The sequence below is a fragment of the Vombatus ursinus genome, unplaced genomic scaffold (genome assembly GCF_900497805.2).
Source record: "Vombatus ursinus unplaced genomic scaffold, bare-nosed wombat genome assembly UNPS02004367.1, whole genome shotgun sequence".
NCBI classification, from domain to species: Eukaryota; Metazoa; Chordata; class Mammalia; order Diprotodontia; family Vombatidae; genus Vombatus; species Vombatus ursinus.
In genome coordinates, this window is record NW_020944145.1 from 33,395 (window position 1) to 56,300 (window position 22,906).

At 38.2% G+C, this 22,906-nt stretch overlaps 1 long non-coding RNA gene across 1 annotated transcript in view; it reads right to left on the reverse strand.

Annotated features, from left to right (window-relative positions):
- The window catches only part of LOC114023101, a 31,551-nt gene extending 8,963 nt beyond the window's left edge, over positions 1-22,588 (reverse strand). Inside the window, exons 1-2 of the long non-coding RNA XR_003566742.1 lie at positions 22,476-22,588; positions 5,694-6,014 (exon numbers count right to left, since the gene is read on the reverse strand). This is a non-coding gene — a long non-coding RNA (uncharacterized LOC114023101). The remainder of the gene's footprint in view (positions 1-5,693; positions 6,015-22,475) is intronic.
- Between the last annotated feature and the right edge of the window lie 318 nt (positions 22,589-22,906).

Here is a 22,906-nt window from a genome sequence, read left to right on the forward strand (position 1 = left end):
GGTTGGGGCAAGATGGAACAGGGAGGCGTTAGCAGCTGAGAGAATCAGCAAAGGGGAAGGGAAGAAGCAATCATACAGTCCTTAATCTCTGCCAGGTGCTGCATTAAGTGTTTGTACAAACAGGCTCTCCTTTGTCCCTCACAACCCTGTGAGGTAGGTACTGTTATTATTACTGTTTTACTGAGGCCAGCAGAAATTAAGTGACTTGTCCAGGTTCCCTTGTAGTGTCTGAGCCCAGATTTGAACTCAGTCTTTCTGACTCCAGGAAGATTTAGTTGCCTTAAGGAAAGACCACACCCAAGAATTGCTATTCTCAATTTGGCCACAAGAAGTCCACAGAGACCTTGCTATCTCCCACTCTTCAGCCTGATCAGACCATCGGTGGAAAACTTTCACTCAGAAGTCAGTTTGAGAAAGGATTCTGAGAAGATGGTGGAGTAGGTCAGAAAATTCTAAGCTCTCCAGATTTCTCCCACAAACAAGATAAAATAGCTCCTCAGGGTGAACATAGAGCAGTAAAAATAAATAAGAGTAGGGGCAGAACAGTCATCCTCCTGGGGCATTAGGAAAAGATCTGAATAAAAGTCCCAGGATGAGATTTGGTTCCTGTGAAGAGTAAACACCTCCAGGCTAGGGTCCATTTAAACAACAAGTAGCAAGCCTAAGAGTTAGCTGGGTTGGGAGGTTGCCTCAGCACCAGGCACAGGAACTTTACCCCCTGGACAGTAAGGGGAATTGGGCATCTGAGTCTAGGAATATCAAGGGAACCTTTGCTGATAAGGAAGGCCAGACCCAGTCTTGCTTCTGAAATGTAACCTTGGGCAAGAAGGAAACCAGACACACCCACTGAGCGCGGAAGCAGTGAGGCAGGAACTAGAGGTGATTACAAAAACTTATCCATTACAAATTTTAAAAAAATGAACAGGCAAAGGAGAAAGAATCCAACCATAAAGAGTTTCTATGGGATTAGAGAAGAGTGGGGTTCATCTTCAGAGGAAGATACTGAAGCAAAGAAACCCTCTTCTAACCCAAAGAGTAATGTCAAATGGTCACCTGCCCAAAAGAATCATAGAAGAACTTTTAAAAAAAGACTTTAAAATCAAATGAGAGAGATGGGGAAAAAAAGTAAAAAAAAAAAAAGAAGAACAATTCAAGAAGATTATGGAAAGAAAGTCAACCAATTAGAAAAAGGAGATCCAGAATATGACTCCTTGAAAAATCAGAATTGGGCAAGCGGAAGCCAGTGAAATTATAATAGATTAAGAAATAATAAAACAAAATATAAAGAATGAAAAAATAGAAGAGAATGTGAAACAAGTCATAAGAGAAACAATTGATCTGGAGAACAGATCAAGAAGAGAAAACAAGAATAATTAGACTATCTGAAAGCTATTATCAAAAAAAAATTATCTTGATACAATAATACAAGAAATAATTAAAGAAAATTGTCCTGAAGCATTGGAACAAGAGGGGAAAGTAGAAATAGGAAAAAACCACCAATCACTACATGAAAGAGATCCTACAAGGAAAACCCAAAGGAATATTATAGTCAAATTCTAAAACTTTCAGCTAAAGGATAAAATATTATGATCAACAAGAAAAAAAAATTTGAATGTGGTGGTGCCACAATTAGAATCAGACAAGACCTAGCATCAGTGACATTAAAAGACTGTAGGTCTTGGAACACTATATATTGAAGAGCAAAAGAACTGGGGTTCTGGCTGAAAACATACCTAGCAAAACTAAACATAATCCTGAATGAAAAAAAATGAACATTTAATGAACTGTCAGACTTTCAGGACTTTGTTAAAAAAACAAACAAACCTGATAAGGCAGCTAGGTGACGCAGTGGATAAAGCTCTGGCCTTGGAGTCAGGAGGATCTGAGTTCAAATCTGGCCTCAGACACTTGACATTTACTAGCTGTGTGACCCTGAGCAAGTCACTTAACCCCAATTGCCTGGAGGTGTTTACTCTTCATAGGAACCAAACCTCATCCTAGCAGCCAGGAAAAAAACCAAAACCACAATTCAAATATAGTGGAGCCTCAGTCAGCATAACACAAAATTTAGCAGCTCCTACATTAATGGATCAGAGAGCTTGGAACATGATATTCTGGAGGGCAAAGGAGCTAGAATTATAACTAAGAATTGCTTACTCAGAAAAAAATAGTATAATCGTTTAGGGGAAAAAATGGATTTTCAATGAGATATATGACTCAAGCATTCTTGATAAAAAGACAAGAGCTTAGTAGAAAATTTGGCTTTCAAATACAGTACTCAAGTGATGCACAATAAGGTAAATAGGAAAGGGAAATCATAAGGAACTTAATATTCCAGAACCAGAGGGTAAAAGAAAAATTGAAAAAATCCACAGATCATCTCATGAAAGAGATCCCAAGGAACTTAATAAGGTTAAACTGTTTATGTTCCTACATGGGAAGATGATAGTTGTAACTCACAAGACCTTTCTTATTATTAGAGTAGTGAGAAGGAGTATATATAGATAGAGGGCACAGATGTGATTTGAATATGAAGGGATGATATCTAAAAAATAAAATTAAGGGGTGAGAAAATAATGTACTGGGAGAAAGAGAAGGGAGAGGTAGAATGGCATAAATTATCTTACATAAAAGAGGCAAGAAAAAGCTTTTGCAGTGGAGGGGAAAAGAAGGAAAGTGAGGGGGAGTGAGTGAATCTTACTCTCATCCAAATTGGCTTAACAAAGGAATACCATACACACCCAATTGAGTATAGAAATCATCTTACCCTATAGGAAAGAAGGAGGAGAAGGGGATAAGAGAAGTGGAGAGGGTGATAGAAGGGAGGGCAGATTTGGGGAAGCTATAGTAAGAAGCAAAACAGTTTTGAGGAGGCACTAGGTAAAAGGAGAGAGAGAATAGAACAAACTGAGGAGGGGAGAATAGAACGGTGGGAAATATAGTTAGCAATAGTAACTGTGAAAAGAAATTTGAAGGAAATTTCTCCGATAAAGGCCTCATTTCTCAAACATATAGAGAACTGATTCAAATTTATAAAAATAAGAGCAATTCCCCAAATGATAAATGATCAAAAGATACAAATGGTTTTCAGACGAAGTAATCAAAGCCGTTTAGAGACATATGAAAAAAATATTCTAACTCACTATTGATTGGAGAAATGCGAACTAAAACAATTCTGAGGTACTACCTCATACCTATTAGATAGTCCAATATGACAGAAAAGGTAAATGACAAATATTGGAGGGGATGTGGGAAAAATGAGACATTAATGCATTATTGGTGGTGTTGTGAACTGATTCAACTATTCTGTGGAGGAATTTAGAGCTATGCCCAAAGGGCTATAAAACCATGCATACCCTTTGACCTAGCAATAACACTACTAGGTCTGTATGCCAAAAGAGATAAAAAACAAAAAAGGAAAAGGACCTATATGTACAAAAATATGTATAGCAGCTCTTTTCTGAGGGTAAAGAATTAGAAATTGAGGGAATGTGCACCAATTGGGGAATGGCTGAATAAGCTGTGGTATGTGATTATGATGGAATACTGTTGTCCTGTAAGAAATGATGACCAGGATGCTCTCAGAAAAACCTCGAACAACTTGCAAGGGCTGATGCAAAGTGAAATGTACAAAGCAACAGCAATAATGTTAGATGATCAGCTGTGAATGACTTTGCTAATCTCAGCAATACAATGATCCAAGATACTCAGAAGGACTTATGATGAAAAATGCTATCCATTCCCAAATAAAGAACTGATGGTGTTTGAGTACAGATTGAAGCATACTTTTTGTTAACTATTTTTCTTGAGGGTTTTTTTGTCTATTTTTCCTTCTCCACATTACTATTATGGATATATTTTGCATGACTACACATATGTAACCTTTATCAAATTGCTTGCCTTCTCAATGTGGGGGGTATAAGAAGGGAGATAGTGAGAGAATTTGAAACTCAAAATTTTAAAAAGGAATGTTAAAATTGTTTTTACATGTAACTGGGGGAAAATAAAATGCTAAATAAAACAAAAAATCCATTTGTGAGTTTTTGATAAGTCTAACAGAAAGATAAACAAAAGGTAGAAGATGAAACTAAAGAAATTTCTGGAGAAACTGGAATAAAAAAAACTTATAACGGCTTCTAAATGGAACAGCAAAAGAATATACCTATTTTTCAGCACCATTTGAAACTTTTACAAAAATTGACCATGTACTAAGACACAAAGCTCTTGCAAACAAATGCAAAAAGGCAGAAATAATTAATACATCATGTACAGATCATAATGCAATAAAAATTAATTTCTTCAGGGATCACAGACAAAAGATGCAGTCCCAAATGGAGACTGATTATTAAGAGAAAGCACATTGGTAGGGGCTCATCAGTGGATAATCATTTAAGATCAATTGAGCCCCAATAAGGGTCCAAAACCTGAATTAATCTTTTCTCTCTGAGTTAACTGAGAATGCCCCTTGCTGTGTCAACAGCTACAGTGGATTAAAAGTATTCTTCTGTTTATGACCACTAAAGGTGCCTTTAACCCAGACACTATCTTGAATAATGGGACTTTTCTTATCTTGGTATTTTATGGTGATAAAGGAAACACAGATATCCTGGATCTGACATTTGCCTATCTTATTGTATTTACAGCCTATTCAATTAAGAAAATTCCTTTCTTATGCTCTGGTTAAACATATAACACAGACATCCTGAGTCAGGGTTTAAATGTCCTCCTAAAACTGCTTGATTTAGTCAGAGTTGAAGCTCTGGCTCCATGTACATGTCGCTAACTTAAGGGAATAAACAATATGAATTTACTTATCACCTAGCTTGTTTGCCTTATTTAACCAACTTTCAGGTCGACATCAGCTAATCTTAGTAGGACAGTCACCCACAGGGTTGTTTGTGCAATTATGGTTACCCAGCCAAGAAGTACAGTGCCAGTTGGGGGAGTAAGCCCTAAAAAAAGTTTTAACTTTTAAATTTATTTCTATTAAACTTCACCCCATTAAATTCAGTCCATTGCTCCTGCCTTTGGACATCTTTTTGGGGTCTATTCCTGTCATTCTGCATGTAAACCACTTTGCTAAGACAATTTCACTACAGATTTTATCCATATATTTAAAATAACCAGGAGACAAAAGGGTAGAAATCCTCTAACTCCTATCTTCCTTACTATGAACATATTAGCACTTCTTGGTGTCCTTTCTGAGATGCTTAAATATCCTCCAGACAGTATCCTTTCAATTCCATCCAGTCTCCAATGTTGCCACCCTTTAATCTGTTTCCTTTCTTTCCTATACCCCTCTCCCTTGTACAATACCATTCCCTCAAGGCAGTTTGTTGCTTAAAGGGGCATGGATAGGGAATGAAAAATAAAGTACTTAACTCATTCTAAGGGGTGAATGAATGAGAGCCCCCCTTTTTTTTATTAACAAAACCATTTGTTAATCCATTAGAGAACCATTCATTAATGTGATTTCCATTAATCTAACAAAGAAAAACATATCAATAATTGTCAGAGGTAGAAGTTGAATCCACTCTTTCCTGACTCAGAGTTCTTTACTTTTTCCACTAGGCAACATTTACCTATGGTTCAAAAGCCTTTTGGAAGCAATAACAATAAAACTGAAGGGAGTTAAGAAGAGATTGTAATAGAAGTAGCACACATCCATCAATCAATAAATATTTATGATGTACCTGCTCAGCACCAGCACATCCCATGGAGATCTCCGGAGGAAAAGCCTCTTCAGGGTAACAAAGTCTCAGAATCTTCCTTAGAACTAGAATTACTCTATTCTTTTCATATAACTTCCACTCACCCCAGGGACTTTGCATAAAGAGTCCCCAAAGGCAAGTCCTGTAGCCAGAGGTAAATAGACTGGAGGTAGGCCAGAGCAGCCCCAACGAGATCAGCCACAGCAAGACGCGATCATTGCCCCATCTTTTCTTTGGGCTCCTGTTTCTCTGGGTCCCAGGTGAGAACATGAAGTGATCAAAGGTACAGATGTGAGATTCTTCCTAGAATGGGAGATTTCAAATCAACTCGGATTATCTGGGGAGATCAGTCAAGAAATGGAAGTGGGAATGTATATTTCTGTAATAACTTAGTATGGTTTGCTCAACCAATGTCAGAAGATAGGCAGACTAATTTCTATTTTTTACATGTCTTTTGATCATTAATTCCTGATTTTAGGAGGACTTTGTGCTGACACAGTCTCCAGCATCCTTGTCTGTGACCCAGGAGAGAAAGTCACCATCAGGTGCAAGGCCAGTCAAGTGTAAAACACAATGATGGAAACACTTACCTGAAATGAGTCCAACAGAAACCTGGAAAAGCTCCTACAGTCCTAATTTACCAAGTTTTCAATCTGAAATCTGGAGTCCCTGCCTGTTGCAGTGGCAGAGGGTCTAACAGGATTTTCACCCTCACAATCAGCAGTGTGAAGGATGAGGACGTGGTGGATTATTACTGTTTTCAAGATTCTTTTTATTTTCCTCCCACAGTGATACAGAACCAAACAAAAACCTCACTGATCAGGGAGGCTCAGCTATCTCCTCTATTTCCTCTCCTCCAGAGGTGCCTGCTCAGGTACAGTCTCTGGGACTGATTAGGTGAAAGGGATTCAGCAACACTGGCCTCCTTGCTGTTCCTTGTGCATAAAAGTCTGTCTCCCAATTCTGCACCTTTGCATAGGTCCTGGCCTAGAATACTCTCCCTCCTGCCCTCTGCCCTCTGGGGCTTCCTTCAATACTCAAGTCCAATTCCACTGGCTGCAAGGCCTGTCCTGGTCCCTACCACTGGTAGTGCTGTCCCTCTGAGATTACTTCCCATTTATATTGCATATATCTTGTGTGTACATAGTTGTTTGAATTCTAGTCTCACCCTTGTGAGTTTGAGGACAGAGATTGTGTTTTGGTCTTTCTTTGCATACCTTGTGCCTATCACCGTGCCTGACATATAGTAGATACTACATAAATGCTTGTTGACCGAGTGACTTTAGACATTTCACCATGGCAGCTTGTTGGAGAATAGATTGGGACAGCAAGAAATTTGAGGCAAAGAGACCAGCGAAAAGACTGGTACAATAGTCCAGGTAACAGATAATGAGGGTCTGTACTAGAGTTGTGGAGAGAAGGGAGCATGTCCAAGAGGTACTGTGAAGGTAGAAATGACAAGATTTGATAATAGATTAGATATGTGGCATGAATGTACTGGAGAAAACTCTGGGATCCTTCAAGGTCATTTTTCAGTTTTCAGTGGTTGACTTTATACCTTGGAAATCAGCAAACATTTTAATTAGGGCTTGATTTGTTGTTTTGTTGATTGTCTAGACTTAAGAAAATGATGGAGAAAATGCTACTGATTAAATTGAAAATTGTTTTGCATACTTTTCCCCCCAAATTATTTGTTAAATATGTATCACCATGCTCCTAGGTCAGTGAGAGGGAGGAGTCACGGATGACACCAAGGTTTCAAGCCTGTGTGACTGGGAGGATGGTAACATCCTCAACAATTAAGAAAGGAGGGAGAGGCTTGGGGAGGGGTGAAGGTAATGAGCTGTGGTTTGAACATTTGAGTTTGAGATGCCTACAGAACATCCAGGTTGAGATGTCCAAATGGCATTTTGTAATGAAAGACTGGATGTTAGTAGAGATACTTGGGCTGGGGGAAATAGATAGACAGATAGATGGATGGATGGATGGATGGATGGATGGATGGATGGATGGATTTGGAGATATACACACATATTGATAATCATTTAAGATCATTAGATCCCCAATAAAGGCCAAAGCCCGAACTAATCAACTAGAAGAAGCACCCTGACACAATAGATGCTTTGCTCTGTTCTCTGAGTAAACCTAGAATGCCCCTTCTTGTGTCAGCAACTACAGACCTGGACACTGTCTTGAATAGTGGGACTTTTCTTATCTTGGGACCCTATGGACATATGTTATGTAGGGGAAATATCTTGGGACTGTACCTTCAACTGACACTTTAACACTTCCCTTATCTTACTGTATTTACAAACTATTCAGTGAAGAAGTTTCCTTTCTCATGTTATGGTTAAACACATATGTGAAACATAAATTTGAGTGACACAGATATCCTGAGTTGGGATTGCTCTACATGTATAAAAGGTGGCCTCATCCTGCTTATGTCAGTCAGAATTATCTTCTGACTCCATGTACATGAATTATGCTAGCTTAAGGGAATAAAGAATATAAACATATGTCACCTAACTTATTTGCCTCTTTTAACCAAACTTTGAAGTCAACAGTTGTGGTGCTGTGACTCAGATGGAGGCGATGGAGTAAGAGAACCAGCACTCCACCCTAACCATTCTAGTGATTCAGGCTCCTCAAGATCCCCTTTTTCCTCGAGTCTTAACCTTGATGGGGTTGGGTAAGTTCCTCATTCCCAGCTTTCCCATTAGTTTGGTTGAAGTCCAAAACTCCCTTTAAGCTAGCTCTGGAAGACAGAGACCAAGTGTTGCTCAACTGCTCTGCATTAAATGGGTCCCCTCGAGGTCAGAATCAATCTAGGAAAATTAGCTACGAATTAATCAGAAACTAAAACTAGAAATCTGACTAACAAGACTGTTGCCTCATATGTCAAGCTATTAACAATCTGGTGATCACAAATATTGCCAGCACTGGTGTCAATTAACTAAAGATAACCCCAAATTGTGTTGGCCACAATGGGGCTCTTTTGACTGGTCAAAGTTACCTTATTTTAAAACCAAATTAAGTTTAAAGGCAAAAAGAACATCTAGCCAGGAGTGGGAATGTTTTCACCATTAGTTTGCTGAGATGGCAGAGTGAGAACAAAAGGCAGAAGCCTCTTCTCTTGAGGCTTGCAAAACCACTTCAGTATTACCGCCTTTCTTCCTTGCACCAGCCAATTCCCTCTACCCCACCCTCTCCTCTTGCCCAACAGCCCCAGCCTGTTTTTCTCTTCTAGTTGTTGCTCCTCCACCATCCTATTCCTTGCTTTTTCCCTCCCTCCTTTCCTTTATGGCTCACCTGCAGTTTATAGATGAGCTTGCCTCCCAGCTGGCCTAGACCCTAGCAGTACAGTCTGAGGAGGGCCTTAAAGCAAAAAGCGAGCTTCAAACTAAAAAAAGATCAGGTCCAGCAGTTGTCACTATTGCAAGAGACTGGGGCATTGGAAATCTGAATGTAGGACCCATCTCAAGGTTTTGAAAAATCAGAAATCCCAGAAGTGCCAAGGTTCTCCCCAATGACCCTGGAAGTGCTCTAAGCAAGAGTTTCTGGATCTGATCTCCATCTACCCCTCTCTATCCCTTTCTTAACTAGGGGAGCTATCTGTGATGGTACAGGGCCACCCCATCTCTGCTCTGGTTGACACCAGAGCTGCCCTGTCAGGTCTTGGATCCTTGAAAATTCCCCAACCCCCTTTCTTGGAGTAATAATAGCCAAATCATGATGGGGGTTTCCAACAAGCCTCTAATTCCCCCTCTCCCCATCATTAATTACGAACTCTGTTTGTATTCATCTGTTAATTGTTTGTTTGTGTCTTTGTGTTGTAAAATGTCTGAGTGTTGTGTTGTGAGCTAGGTTCTGTTCTGTTATCCAGTAAGATTTAAAATGCAGCCAGCCAGAGACTTCTAAGGGGTATAGCTAAGAAAACAAACAAACAAACAAACCTGTAAAGTGGTTCCTGGTCTGGCCAACCTGGAGCTGCAGTGAAAACTTAGATACGACTAAAAACATCTCAGCAGATTTTGGAGGTTTTAAGACTAATCATTAAGAAGTTTGGAAATTGATCATTTTGGGATTGCAAGAGAAAACTCTTGAGACTTTTGGGGTAATTCCAGGAGTTCACCCTGTGCTAAAACACCTCCACACAATCCTGATCACTCAATATTCCCCACTCACTCTCCAGAATTAGGAGTGTATGTGGATTATAAACAGTCATGGTTTCTTGTTAACCCCTCTCATCCCAGATCAGATTAAGAGAAGAGAATGGTGGATAATTGTAGTGAAAATTTAAATCATCCTTCCCCATCTGGAAAAAGGAGGGTGTGGGCAGCAATCACAGACTGGCAGTGGCCCTAATGGCCCTGTGTCCCTGGGCACCTTGCAGCCCACTCATTTAGGCAATGCCTGGGAATATCACCCAGGTTCAATACAGTCTGTCCACTCTGCCCCAGCAGCTGCAAACTGCCCCAGGCTCAGTGAATTCTACAGCTGTGGGGGAGGGGAGAGGTGGACAGGTCAGGCCTACAGTGAGCATTCCCTGAGCCCTGCCACCAAGAATGGTCACCACTGGGAAGCCCCTGGCTTCAGCCACCTGAGCTCTTGGTAGGGCCTGATGTGGTACTACCAGGTGAGAAGTCAGCCAGTTGTTGCTCTTGATAAGCCCCACACTTTTCTGTCCTAGTTGCAAAAATGTGTCAGCTTGGTAATTTATGGCAAGCTCTTTTATTTCTGTTTGCCCCATTTCCTGCTTTGTAAAGGGAAAATAATAATGGTTATTGTTATGGGTTCAAAATGACACAATGATTATAAAGTGCTTAACACAATGACTAGCATATCTTAGACATAACATTATTATTATCTCTCTAATTTAATGTAATTGTTCCATACCTGATAACTTCTAAGTGGTTTTTAAATATCAAAAGTAATAAGATCAATAATTTCCATACGTGATAATCTGAAAATGCAATTGATGTCATCTGAAGTTTATTGTTTGTTATTACTGTATTTCTAAATTGTATTGTATTTCTAAAATTCTCTTAGATTGTAACATTTGAGAGACCATTGTGAGGTAGAAATGATGTTAAAGCAATTTTTAATTTGGATTTTGTTCCATATGAATTGGGCCTTGAAAAGGATGTGATAAAAAAATTGAATAATTTAAAAACTATTAAATAGCTAATGGGGCATAGCTATAAGCAGGTAATAATAAAAATGTTAATATTTACTATGATAGATTTTTCATTTGAAATCTCAACCATTATGAAAATATATAAGGTGGTTTAAAGTTATAGTTTCAACATATTAATGATGAGATGAATGATTCTCTGTGAAAAGTAATTTGGAAGTACATTCACCTAAATTGATAATGGGTTGTTTCAAGTTTTAAATACATAATGTTTAGGGCATTATTACACTTCTAAATTGTGTAATTTGGTAAACAATTATCAGCTATGTTGTTGATAAAAATTTCTCTTGTAATCTAGATGTTAGATTAAGAATTGCACAAAAAATAGGGGAGAATGAATGGGTTAGGATAAACTTCCAAATTTTGTCTATATTTAATGGAAATTTCACCATAAATTCTTACCAACCCTGTGCAAAGTCTTCTGTATAGTGTAATTCCTACTGAGTAAATTTTATTTCTTATTTTTTTTTACTAGGATACATGGGTATTTCTTTTTTTGTTGCTTTTTTCCCCAACTTTCAAAAAAATTTATTTATTTTTAGTTTTCAACATTCACTTCCACAAGATTTTGAGTTCCAAATTTTCTCCCCATCTTGTCCCTCCCCCCACCCCAAGATGGCATGCATTCTGAATACCCTTTCCCCTAATCTGCCCTCCTTTCTATCTCTCCCCTACCTTCTCTTATCCCCTTCCCCTTCTATTTTCCTGTAGGGCAGGATAGATTCCTATACCTTATTTCCTATATATCTGATTTCCCAGTCACATGTGAAAACAATTTTTTTTAACATTTGTTTTTAAAACTTTGGGTTCCAAATTTTCTCCCTTCCTCCCTCCCTACCCACCCTCATTGAGAACACAAGCAACTCAATAGAGGTTATACATGTGTAGTCATGCAAAACACTTCCATAGTAGTCATGTTGTGAAAAACTAAGTATATTTCCCTTAATCCCCCCTCCCCCATTTATTCTATTTTGAGTAAATTTTTAAAGACCTGGTAAACTTTGTTATTGTGATAAGGCTAGTTAAAGTGGGTATGTACTTGCTTTAGGAATAAAAAACAAAACAAAACTGAACTTCCTTCCCAAGGTAAATACCTTTGGTGCTTAGTATTATTGAGAATTTTGGTTTTATGGCACTTTCTGATTTGTGATACTGAAAAGACATTTTACACCAACTTGATTTTGATAAATTCCAATCTTAAAAGTTTCCAGCTAATTTTCCTCCATGAAAGGTTACTGATTGTTCCTCTTAACATCAAGATAAACTTTAAACCATTTTAAAGAAGGGGAAATACTTTTAGAAGAAATGTTTTGGAAAAAAATCTCTTGTGTGATTTTTAGAAGGCCTACTAAATTTTCATTTTCAGGATAGTTTGTTGCTAAATTAATGTAATGAATTGTAAAGCAGAAGATATCTTGCTGTTTTGATATGAATTTGTCGTCATTCCATGGCCACCACCTTGGTAAGAACAAAATAATCATGTCTATTGTTGTTTTCCCTCCATCTGCAGGGCCCACTCCAGATGCAAAGATTAGTGCATCTTCCTGGTCCACAAAGGGAGGGTTATTAGAACTTCCTTTCCCATTCCCTGAGGAAAAATGAGGTTTTTCCATACCTTTCTTGGTTGACAGAGGGTACTTTTGGTTTACCTTTGACCAAAAGGAGGAAATAATAATCATTTAAGATCATTTGAGCCCCAATAAAGGCCAAAACCTGAACTAATCAACTAGAAGAAGTACCCTAACATAATAGACACTGCTCTGATCTCTGAGTAAAACCAGAATGCCCCTTCCTGTGTCAGCTACTACAGGACTGGACATTGTCTTGAATAGTGGGACTTTTCTTATCTTGGTATCCTATGGACATATGCTATGTAGGGGAAACACAGATATCCTGGGACTATAACTTCAGCTGACACTCTGACACTTCTGTATCTTATTGTATTTATGACCTATTCAATGAAGAAGTTTCCTTTGTCATGCTATGGTTAAACATATATGTAAAACATAAATTTGAGTGACACAGATATCCTGAGTTGGAATTGCTCTAAGTGTATAAAAGGTCTTCTCATCCTGCTTATGTCAGTCAGAATTATCTTCTGACTCTATGTACATGAATTATGCTAGCTTAAGGGAATAAACAATATGAATGTATATCACCTAACCTGTTTACCTTTTTTAGAAAATTAATTTATTTTGATTTATCAACAATCACTTCCATAAGCTTTTGAGTTTTAAATTTTCTCCCCCTCCCTCCACACCTCCCTCCCTAAGACAGTGTGCAATCTGATATAGGATTTACATATACATTCCTATTAAACATATTTTCACATTAGTGATGTTGTAAGGAAGAATTAGAACCAATAGGAGGAACCACCAGAAAGAGGAAACAAAACAGAAAAGAAGAAAAAAAATAGCTAATAGTATGCTTTGATCTGCATTCAAACTCCATAGTTCTTTCTTTGGATATGGATAACATTTTCCATCATGAAGCCTTTGGAGATGTCTTAGATCCTTGTATTGCTGAGAAGGTTTAAGTCTATCAATATTAGTCATCGAACAATGTGGCTGTTACTGTGTATTGTTTGACTCTTTTAACCAAACTTTAAGGTCCACTATATATGTATGTATATATATATATATATATATATATATATACACACACACATGTATTTATACACACATACACATACATATGTATATAAATCTATACACATATGTATATAAACATATATCTTGGAATTATCTGCATAGAGATAACATTTGAACCCACGATAACTAATGTAGTCATCAAATAAGAGAGAATAGAGTGAAAAGAGAAGAGGGTCCAGGCCAGAGCTTTGGAATTCATCAATGGTTAATGGGCATGACATGGATAAAGAATCAGCAAAAGAGATAGCGGAGAAGTAGAAAAAAAAAAGGGATGGTAAACAATGTGAAATGCAGAAGACAGGTCAAAAAGGATAAAAACTGAGTGAAGATCATTAGATTTAGCAATTAAGAGAACATTAGTTACTTGGGAAAGAGTAATTTCAGTTACATTTTACAAAGGAAAATAGTAGCACTTTATTGTAAAACTTTCAAATTCAGACCCTTTTGGTTTAGTATTAGTACAGTTTAGATATTTGTGGTTATCAGAATATTGCAGTCCATTTAGATAAGTGTGAGTTTATTATATTTGTAGTATTTATTATTTGTATTCCCAAATGCTTAACATAGTGCTTACTACTTGGTAAGAACTTAGTAAATGTACGTTGATTATACATTGATTATAGTAATAAATTCAAATTCCAAGTAGGAAATAACTCCCAAGGTTCCCTGAAGAGTATGACAGCACTGTCTGCAAAGCCAATGAATTCATTTGCAGCAAAATGTTTGCTATAGCTAACAGAACAATTGAAATTCAAAACCTAATAAATTCAACTATACATAAGAACCATTCTTAAATTTTTAAAAAGAAAATTAATAATAAATGTGATGATTTATACACCACATATTTATAATAATAAAATATAATTATTTATACATTTATACTCAATAACTGAGAGTCAAAAGTCTACTAAATTCAACTAAGCGGTAGGAACCTTTCTTAAATTATCTTCTACTTACAAATTTGATGTCCCAATTCTATCTCTAGAATACAAAGCTGAGAGGGTTAGCTTACATATTGAAGGACAGAGTCTGTATCCAAAAAGATCTTAACAGGTTGAATCTCAAAAGGGGAAATTGGATCAGGATAAATGTCAATTCTTGCACTTGAGTCCAAAAAATCAATTTCACAAGTTCAAGGTAGAGGCTGTGTGTCTAGACAGCAGTTCATTTGAAAAAAGATCTCAGGATTTTAGTGTACTACAAACTCAATGTGATTCAACAATGAGATATATTTGCCAGGAAAGCTAATGCAATCTTAGGTTATTTCAATCATTCTATAACCAAGTACATATTAATCACCTTCTTCATGCTGGACATTGTGTTATACAATGGAGATATAAATACAAAACTGTATTTAAGTGCAAATACCATATACCAAATCTCCATAGAACAGTTTTTTATACAAATATACAGCTTTTTTGTATGCAAGTACAAAACTGATCTATAGAAATATAAATATAAAACTGAGATCTCCTCATCCCTGCCCTCAAGGAGCTTCCATTGTATTTGGTGGATACAACATGTTCACAAATATGTAAATATGGGATATATTTAAAACAAATTCACATGATTAGAAGGGAGTCACTAATAATTGAGGGGCTCAGAAAGGCTCTCAGGACAAGGTATCATTTGAATTAAACAATGAAGTTTTCTAAAGGTTCCAAGAGCAAGAAAACGACTGAGAACATTTTAAGCATGAGCAAAAACCTATGCAAAGTTATGGAAGTGGGAAATTGAATGTCATATGCAAGGAAAAATATATACATATATGCATATATATGTGTATGTATGTGTACATGTATGTATAGCCAGCTTGGCTAGAATGTAAAGTGCATGAGGGGATGCAAGGTGTCATCAGCCCAGAGAAATAATCTGGTGTCAGACTGTAGACAAATGGAGAAGCTCAGACTTTTTCCTAAAGCAATGGGGAGCCACTGTTTTTGCCTTTCTTTGTATCTCTAGCAATTAGGACACTTTTGGACCATAGCATTTAGCACATTTGGACCATAGTAAGGGTTTCCCGAATGCTTGTAGGCTATTTGTCTGCACTTTAAGAATATTAATTTAGTAGCTGTTTTAAGGATGGATTCGAGATGGGAGAGATTGGATGCATAGAAAATAATAGCTATTGTACAATTAAAGTTATATAATTATATTATAGCAAGCATTTATAAAGCACATAACAATTTTCCATGTACTTAAGATATGCTATTTCATTTGGGTCTCATAACAAACCTGTGAGGTTCGTGTTGTTATAAACATTCTACAGATAAGGAAACTGAAAGGTTTACTCAGAGACACACAGCTAGTAAGAGTTTGAGGCAAGATTCAAAGTGAGGTCTTCTTGAATCAATGCCCAACATTCATATCCGTTACGCCACCTTATGGCCTAGGTGAACTCCAGGGAAGGTTGAGAAGGTCTGAAGAAGGGTGAGTAATAGAAAAGAATGGATAACAGATATGAGGAATGTTGGGAATGCCAGGTCAACAAGACCTAGCAGCTCATTCGAAATGTGGAGTGATGGAAGTGGAGAAGTTGAGTATGATTCATGTTGAGAATCTAAATTTCTAGAAGAGTAATAGGATCCTTGACAGTAATGGAGGAGTTAGGAGAAGGGGGATGTCAAAGGGAAAGATGGTAGGGTCTGTTCTGAATTGGAGAAGAGAGCTTTATGTTGTCCTGATCACACCACATCTAGATTATTGCATTTGGTTCTGGGCCCCAATTTTAGGTATGGCTCTGATAAGCTGAGGCATAACTGGGGAGGGCAACCAGAAGGAGTTCCTGCCATGAAAGGACTGAATGAAAGAATTAGGGACATTCAATTTGCCAAAGGGAAGATTTGGGGGAGATATGATAGTTATCTTCAGAGATTCGAAGGACAGTAATTTGGAAGACAGATTGGATTTGTTCTGTTTGGTCTCCAGTGGTGATCCAGAAATGATGGGTGTGAGTGGCAGCAAAGAGGCAAGTTTAGGTTTGAACTAAGAAAAACTTCCCAATAATTAGAGTAGTCTAAAAAGTGGAATGGGCTCCCTCTGGGAAGAGTGAGATTTCCCTTACTGGAGGCCTTTGAATAAAAGCTGGATGACCACTTATCAGATACATACATACATACATACATACATACATACATACATACATACATACATGTATATTAGAGAGAGATTATAGACAAAGATATATCAATATAGATATAATTTTTAAAATAATAGTTCTTTTATTTTTCAATCAATAAACATTTATTAAGCACCAGGCACTTTATCAATAAACTTTATAGATCAACAGACATTTATTAAGCACTAAGCACTTTATTTTGTTCCAGGCACTGACCTTAATACTGGGGATACAAAAAGAGGCAAAAGACAGCCCCTGTCCTCAAGGAGCTCACGATCTAACGTGGGAGACATCTTGCAAATGAATATATACAAAATAAGCTATATAGATAAATAGGAAATAATTAATAGAGGGAAGGCACTGGAATTAAGAAAAGTAGGGGAGGATTTACTGTAGAAGATGGGGTTTTCATGGTGACTCAAAGGAAGCTAGGGAGGTCAGTAGCCAGAGCATTCTAGACATGGGGGGACAGCCAGAAAAAAGGTCCAAACAGAAAGATGTCTCTTTTTGTGGAACAATCAGGAGGCCAGTATCATTGGATCAAAGAGTACATGGTGGAAAGCAAGGTATAAGAAGACTGGAAAGGTAAGAGAAAGCTAGGTTATGGAAGGTTTTGAATGTCAATGACAACATCTTGTATTTGCTCCTGGAGGCAATAGGAAGCTACTAGAGTTTACCAAAAGGGGGAAAGTGGGGATGACATAGTCAGATTTACACTTTAGGAAAATCACTTTGGTGGCTGAATGGAAAATGGACTGAAACTCGAGGAAGCCAGGCCCTACCCCTGTCAAGCAATTGCTATAGTCCAGGCGTAAGGTGATGAGAACCTACACCAGGGGGTGGCAGTATCAGAAGAGAGAAAAGGGTGCATTGGTGAGATGTTGAGAAGATAAAATCAACAGGCCTTGGCACCATCTTGGATATGGGAAGTGAGAGAGGGTAAGAAATCAATTATGATTCCCAGATTGTGAGCCAGGGAGCCTGGGATGATGGTGTTGCCCTCTACAGTAATAAGGAAGGAATTGGAGGGAAAGATGAATTATGTTTTGGATATATTGAGTTTAAGATTTCTACTGGAAATTCAGTTTGAGATGTTCGAACAACAGATGGAGATGCAAGATTGGAGATCAGCAGAGATATTAGGGCAGGATATGTAGATTTGAGACTCATCTGCACAGAGATGGTAATCTTTGGGAGCTGATGACATTACCAAGTGAAGTTGCATAGAGGGAGAAAAAAAAAGAGCCTGGGACATAATCCTGTGGGATGCTTACATTTAGAGAGCATTATCTGGAGGAGGATTCAGCAAAGGAGACAGAGAAGGAACAGTCAAATAAATAGGAAGAATTCCAGGGGGAGTGGTGCCCTGAAAAGTTAAAGAGAGTATTAAGGAGTGATTTGTAGGGTCAAAGGCTGAGAGAAGTCAAGGAGAATGAGAGTAGAGAAAAGGCCATTGGATTTGGCAACTAAAGATCAATAGTAACTTTGGAGAGAGGAGTTTTGGGGAAATGATATGAGCTGAAACCTGATTGTGAGGGGTTAAGAAGAGAGCGAGAGAGATGAAGTAGAAGAGAGATGAACCCCCATTGTAGAACACCTTTTCAAGGAGTTTAGTCACAAAAAGCAGAAGAGACATAGGACGATAATTATTTGGGATGGAAAGATTAAGTGAGGATTTTTTCAGGATGAGAGAGACAGGGTCATGTTTGTAGGCAGGAAGAAATTAGCCAATAGAGAGGGAGACACTGAGAATAAGCGAAAGAGTGCAGATGACAGAAGGGGCAATCTGTTGGAGGAGACAGGATGGAATGGGGTCAGGAATAGTTTAGCTGTGGTAAGGAGTAAGGTGAACAAGTATGAACAAGTAAACATGTGAAGAAGTGGGGTTGTCATCAAGAAGTGGTAGCAATGAAAAAAATTAGCTTTCACTTCAGATATGCTCAATTCACCTCCTAAATGTCACCTCCTCCTCATTCCCTCTGTTGTTCACCTCTGGAGAGACAGATGAGGATGCAGCAAAAGTGGTACCCTGAGTTTAAATATGAATCAGACACTAGCTGTGTCACTAGCAAATCACTTAAGTCTTCTTTGCCTCAGTATCCTCAACTGTAAAATGGGTGTAATAGTAGCCCTTATGTCACAGGGCTGTTTTGAGCATCAAATGAGATATTTTTTAAAGGAATTCACACATTGCTTGGGTTTATTCCTTTTCCTTCCCTTCCTCTTTCATTCCACTCTCTTGACATCTTCTCTATCTCCTCTACAGCCACTTTCCTACTTGGAGAAATCCCTCTTGATTGGTGACTCCCGAGCCCAAACTGCCATTTTTGATGAGCCCCCAGCCATGCTCACTTCACTCCTATCTCAACCCACTTTAAGGACTCCTTCACATCCTCACCAGCTGCCTTACCTCCTTTCCCAGCCCCACTGCTTATCTGCTTTGCTTTATGTGTTGTTTCAGCCCATTAGAAAGTAAGCTTACGGATGGAGATTGTCGTTTGCTTGTATTTCTATCCCTAATGCTTTGCATATTGCCTGGCATAAAGTAAGTACTTAATAGTGCTTGTAGACTGATATTACTTTTTTTATGTAAATTATTCTCTGAGTACTCTATGAATTCACAATAGTCTTTTTAGAATCTCTCCTCCAGCCTCAATCTCTTTTGTTTCTCATTTGAATTTTTTCTCTAAAGGACTTTAGAATTTCATTCTTAAGATCTTCCACTCCTTCTAGTGCTGTTATCTCCTATATAATTCTATTGTTAGGGGTGTTTTCCATTTTTTATCTGAAGTCTTTGCAATCTGTTCTCCCCAAATCTAGAGAGCACATCAAATTATATCTGGCTCTCCTCTCCTCTTCTATTAAACACTATAAGACAGATGAATTATTCCTCTCCAAAGCTGCCATTATTTCTAATTTGGTATATATCTCCTTGTTGCTGAAAATCTGGTCTAGAATTGTTGTTGTTGAGTTGTTTTAGTTGTGTCTGACTCTTTGTGACCCCATTTTGGGGAGGTTTTCTTAGCAAGAATACTGGAGTGATCTACCATTTCCTTTTCCTGCTCATTTTATAGATGTGGTCCTGAGGCAAACAGGGTTAAGTGACTTGCCCAGAGTCAAACTGCTAATAAGTGTCGGAAGCCAGATTTGAACTCAGGAAAATAGTCTTCTTGACTTTAGGCCTGGCACTCTATCCACTGAGCCACCTAGCTGCCCTTTGTTCTAGAATAGCCTTGCCTTTGTTGGGTACTTCACTAATCAATTAAATCATCATTAAGGCAAACCAAGAAATTATCAGCTTCTTTGCTTTGGAAGGCACTTGCCTGAGTAATTGAAAACTCTCTTAGTTTTGCTATCATAGTTCCATACCAGCCTTGCAATCTATTTCCTGGACAAGTATCTATTTCTTCCTTCTGTCCTAGTTGCCTACAGTCCAATGGCAACAGTTCTTCTCTTTCTCATTCATTAGATATTAACCCAAAATTTATCTACAACCATGGATTATCCCTTCCAATTCCTGATTTTCTTCTTTGTGCAATAATTTTAATATGTACTTCTATTTTACTCCCTCCACACCTAATTCTACATACAACTTTTTACTTATATTGTTTCTTTTGAACACAGTATTCAAGAATAATAATTCAGCTCAGAGTATCACTCCTCCAAATTTTTTAATGATACCTTAGAGATTGATATGGGAAAATTATTCCCACTGAGTTCTTGTGATAGGTAAATGCTACCAAAATAACATTAGCACTGGGCAGAGATTCCAGAGGCTAAAACTTAGGTTTTATTAGGCATAGGCACAGTTTCAGAGCTCAGAAAAATAACTCTGAATCTCAATTAAGGTTCTATCAAAACATAGTTTTCAGTTATGTTAGAGAGACAGAGAACTAATTTTTGTTCATGCATCTATGTCAAAGAGGAGGCAATTAAACACACATCTCCCAGGGCCATAAAAGTGAAAACAGACTTAGTTTGGTATCTAGAAATAAAGTAAGGCAAGTTACATATTACTACATTTAAGATCATAATGGGCTGACCAAGAAGGACGCTAAAAAGATAACCATAGAATTGGAACCCAGTTGGGATCCTTCCACAAATAAAGCAAGTCAAATTGCTTTGGAAATGTTTGCCTCCCTTTTGGCTTCTTATCTCAGAAATGTCTGAGGGTCTTTTCTAAATTTCAGCATCCCATAGAACAGGCTTCAGCCTGCCAAATAGCCTCCTAAGTGGGAGAGGAAGTCTCAAACCCCAAATAATGAAGAACAATGAAAGGAAATAAAAAATTCTTGCAATAAGATCAAATTTGCCTTCTACTCTAGGCCCTCTAATTGGTCTTGCTTGTGCCCAAACTTTATACATTTGTGGATCAGTATCAGAGGCCAGGATTTTAATTTCTGGGTCCCTTTTTTGAATTTGATGTGATGTGAATTTTTGAGCCTCTACTTTAATTCTTCCAGCAGCTCTTTGGTTATAATATCCAAAATCCTATCACAGAGAGGTCAAGGTCAAGGGCAATAAAGGCAAAAAACCCTATTTATTGTATTTACTGAGAAAGTCATTTAGAGAAAAAAATGTTTCATTTGAATGGAAGAAGCCAGGGGAAAGGGAGAAAGTTAAGGTGCCCAACCAAAAGAGATTACCCGAGTGAGGTTATGGAGGTGATCAGAGGCAGTGGAAATGAGGGTATCAGAGGAAAGGTTCGCTTTGGCAAGGAGGAAGGGATCCTCCTTATAGGTTGGTGGGTTGGAGGGGTGGCTACATGAGTAGGGGAAGGGAAAAGGAGTGAACAAGCATTTGTTAAGCATCTACTTACTATGTGCTAGGCACTGTGCTAAGCATTTTTTAAAAAAATCTTATTTGAGCCTCACAACAGCCCTAGGAGGTGCAATTATCCCCATTTTGTAGTTGAGGAAACTAAGGTAGATGGAGGTTAAGTGACTTGCCTAGAGTCACATAGATAGATTTAAATTCAAGTCTTCCTGACTTTAGGCCCACTGCTCTACTCACTGTAGCACCCAGCTGCCTCCTATGAATACATTGAGAGGCTCAGAGATTGAATGCAGATTGAGACCCCACAGGTATTCCCCTCTCATGTAATTCTCATTCATGTCCTTTCATAAATCCACACAACCTAACACACTGAGGCATTTCATATCATTCTTTAAATATCTCAAAGATAAGACTGTGGGAGTTGAACTTTTAATCTATTACCCCTTTCTCTTGCTACCTGGACATCCAACCTCCATTTTTGAACATACATGCCCCTCATTATATATTTTACAAACGTCTCAAGAGTAAATCACTACATTATGCTTATACCCATGATGCATCTTTCCATTGTATTTAGGTCCCCTGAAGTTGAATTGAATCAAATCATGCAGGGAAAAAGTTGAAAGGACAGTCTATTGGCATACATGGACATCACAGCAACATGGGAGTGATTGCATAGGCAGCCCTGGTTCTTTCAGGAGCAAGGATAGTGTCAGTCCAGCTTTCTAAGTCCATTGCTCTAGGAATCAGTCTAGGATTCCTTCTTGCCTTTCCAAGATCAATGTGTCCTTCCTTACCTACCCTGAGCCTGTCCTCTGTACTGCTTCTGATATCTACCATTTCATTCTTCCCAAACTAATTCCCAATTTAGTTTATTTCTCTTTTCTAATGGCTTTTCTTTCCTGCCTCCCTCCCAGACATATACCTTTCCATTTGGCTGATTCTTTCTTTAAGACCAAGAGTGATTTAAGACAAGGAGCCCCTCCCTGTTTATAACCACAGTCAATAATCTGGTACAATCTTACCCTGTGATACTTCAGCCAGGCCAGGCAGAGATGGAACTAGAAGGATAACTCATCTCACCACGAAGATGGTGGGATCTTGTGGTGGGATGGTACTTGGTACAGAGGTCATTCCACTATGAAGATCCGCCTTTCCATGCATACAACATTCAGTCTAACACTCATGTGGTCTTTTTGTACTAATGCTTGGAGGCGGGATCTGGTACCTGGAATTATTTTGCATATTGCTCTCCTACCTTGTACAAATACTGCTTGAGACATAAGAATCCCTCTATTCCCCATCTGCCCCACTCTGGGTCTAGAGCTCTCTACCTGCAAATCTACAAAGGACAAAATGATCTCGCCATCCCTGCTCCTCTGGCTCCTGCTGGTCTTGGATCACGGTAAGGTCAGGTATAGGATGTACTTATTGAGGAGGAGTTTCCATGTCTAAA